This window comes from Monodelphis domestica, chromosome 1, assembly GCF_027887165.1.
Source record: "Monodelphis domestica isolate mMonDom1 chromosome 1, mMonDom1.pri, whole genome shotgun sequence".
Classification (NCBI taxonomy): Eukaryota; Metazoa; Chordata; class Mammalia; order Didelphimorphia; family Didelphidae; genus Monodelphis; species Monodelphis domestica.
In genome coordinates this window covers 95106085-95109376 of record NC_077227.1, presented here as the reverse complement: position 1 = coordinate 95109376, position 3292 = coordinate 95106085, and the positions used below count along the sequence as shown (strand labels likewise).

The window sequence follows — 3292 nt, the reverse complement described above, 5'->3', positions numbered from 1 at the left end:
AGCGGGAAATTTTAAATAAATTACATCAACATAGAATAGCATACTTGTCAGATCTATGGGTAAGAAAAGAATTTATGACCAAACATGAGATAGAGAACATTACAAGATGTAAAATTAATAATGTTGATTGTGTTAAATTTAAAAGGTTTTGTACAAACAAAACCAATGCAAACAAATTAGAAGGGAAGCAGCAAACTCAGGAAAAAAAATTTATAACAAAAATCTCTGACAAAGATATAATTTCTCAAGTTTATAAGGAATTAAGTCATATTTATAAGAAATTAAGCCATTCCCCCATTTACAAGTGGTCAAGGGACATGAATAGGCAGTTTTCAGATGCATAAATCAAAACTATCAAGAATCACATGAAAAGGTGTTCTAAATCCCTCCTGATTAGAGAAATGAAAATCAAAGTAATTCTGGGGTACCACTTCACACCTTGGTAATATGACAGTAAAGGAAAATAATAAATGTTGGAGGGGATTTGGCAAAATTGGGAGGCTAATTCATTGCTAGTGGACTTGTGAATTGATCCAGTCATTGTGAAAAGGCAATTTGGAATTATGCCCAAAGGACTTTAAAAGAATGCATGCCCATTGATCCATGAATACTACTACTGTGTTTGTACCCCAAAGAGATAATAATAAGTGTTGGAACAAAAATATTCATAGCCACGTTCTTTGTGGTGGCAAAAAATTGGAAATGAGGGGAAGTCCTTTGATTAGGAAATGGTTGAACAAATTTTAGTATTGGAGAATTGACATATGAACTGGAAAGACCTCCATGAACTGATGCAGAGCAAAACAAGCAGAACCAAGAGAACATTGTACAAAGAAAGTGAAACACTGTAGAATGATTAAATGTAATCGACTTTGCTACTAATAGCCATGCAAGATCCAGGACAACCCTCAGGGACTTTTGAGAAAGAATGCTATCCATATCAAGAGAAAGAACTATGGGAGTAGAAATGCACAAGAAAAACATATGATTTATCACTTGTTTATATGGATATAGCATATGGATTGCTTATTGTCTCAGAGAGGTGAGAAAATAATTTGAAAGTCAAAATTTTTAAAATAAATGAATGTTAAAAAATTTTACATGTAATTGAGGAAACTTTAAATGTTATTTTAAAGCCTTCTTATGCAAGTAAGTCACTTCCCATTTCTGGGCTTCATTTGGTTCATCTGTAAAAGGAGAAAGTTGTATTAATTGCTGAATTGAGTTTTCTCTACTTCCCAACCATGAACGCTGAAAGAAAAAGAAAAAGAAAACTTATAATATGGATCTGCATCAGGGCTGATGGTGGAGCAGACCTTTGAAGAATCCAAAGGAAAAAAATGTCAAGATAAAGTAGCCATTTGCAAGCTAAACAGCAGCCCCAAACTAGTCAAACAGATTCTCCTCAGGAAAATCAATTCCTTTCAGCCAAAAAAAGGAAAATGACTCAGGATGTAAAGAAAAGAGGAAACCAGAGTCAAGAGACAGCAATATGAAATTAGGAATTGTTGGCCACCTGTGTTATCTGGGGGTATCACTCCTTGCATTATTATTAAAACCCTACACAAAGAAACTGTCACCAGTGACTTCTCCAGGTTTACTAACTACAGGTTTTAAAACCTTTTCAGAAATCCTTCACCTCTGCCTAACCTAATTTGGGGATGTTCTAAGGATGTCTGGTTTAATATGTTAAAAAAAGGAGACCAAATATGTTCATGATAAACATTTTGAAATGCTACATTCTGACTTAGAACCACAGATGAGATCAATACTTCTAGACAGACTTTTAGAGGTATGTGAAGTGTACACACTTCACAGGGCAATATTTTATCTTGCTCAAGATTTTTTTTTGATATATTTATATTGAAACAGGGATATAAACAAAAATATGCTTCAGCTTATTTTTATTATTATTTTTATTAATAATTTTATATATGTTATATAATATATTTAATTAATTTAATTTTTAATAATTTTATTATTACTATTGCTTCATTATTCATTGATGCAAAACTTGAGGAAATCTATGCTCCTAAATTACAAGAATTTGGTTATGTTACCGATGATGCTTGCAGTGAAGATGATATCCTAAGGATGGAACTCATTATATTAAAGGATTTAAAGTAGGAGCTCTGTCCAGTAACAGTTATTGCCTGGTTGAATGTCTTTCTCCAAGTTGATGCTCTAAAAGATGTTCCTAAAGTACTCCTACCTCAGTATTGCCAGGAAAAGTTTGTTCAAATAGCCCAGCTCCTGGATCTGTGTATTCTCTCTATTGGCTCATTAGAATTCCAATATAGAATATTGCCAGGAGCTGCTTTATGTCATTTTACCTCCATTGAAGTTGTTAAGAAAGCATCAGGTTTAGACTGGGACAACATTTCAGAATGTGTAGAATGGATGGTACCTTTTGCCAGAGTAGAGTGTAGTGAAAGGTGGACCTCCACTGAAACTGAAGATTTTTAAGAAGATTTCTGTAAAAGATAGAGATAATATCCAGACACACGCAAATTATTTGGCTATGCTGGAGGAAGTCAATTACGTGTCAGCTTTCACAAAGGTGGGACAGTTGTCACCAATGTGCAATGGAGGCATCATGACACCACCAAAGAGCACAGAAAAATCCCCAGGAGAACACTAATGGCAAAGTTGAACTGAGAGCTTGCTGAGTGGAATTGTTCTAACTGTAAAAATGGAGATTTGAACCCCGGACTTCAATCCCCAGAAGTCCTTGCTAGTTCCCAGATTGCCCTCTAATCTCCTTGAATCTCACTTGAGTTAGAGAACACAATGGCTATTTAAACTGACTGTATCCGCCTACCCGCTCTCTTCCTACTTCCACTTCTGGGCACACTTGGCTCTCTACCTAGCAGGCAAGATGTGAGTGGTTGTGAATGGGCTCTCTGGGCCTAGACATGTGCTTTCTTATTTTGTATTTTCTTTAATTCTTAATCTTTAATAAACCTCTAAAAATATAATACTTCTAGCAGAGAAACTAATTTTAACTGCTACATAACTTGGCAGTAGAATATTATATTCCTTTTGGAGTGCTAAAAAAGCTAAAAAAACCTTAGCAATAGTCCTAACCAATTCAGAAATTACACTGCCATGAATGAGTTAAAAGCCTCTACCCATTCAGAATTGGAGTACCATAGTTCAGATCTTAGCTGTCAAAAAAAAAAAAAACAGCTGAACTAGTTTACAAATATTAGTATTTGCAGGAACTATGTAATCAATTTAATTTTTACCTTAGCTACATTTTGGGGACTCATGCAACAAAATTCATTCTGAT

The 3292-nt window shown here is 34.5% G+C and overlaps 1 pseudogene; it reads left to right on the top strand.

The window, feature by feature from the left end:
* The first annotated feature begins 1340 nt into the window (after positions 1 to 1340).
* Positions 1341 to 2995, top strand: LOC100619837 (G1/S-specific cyclin-E2-like; annotated as a pseudogene).
* The last annotated feature ends 297 nt before the right edge of the window (positions 2996 to 3292 follow it).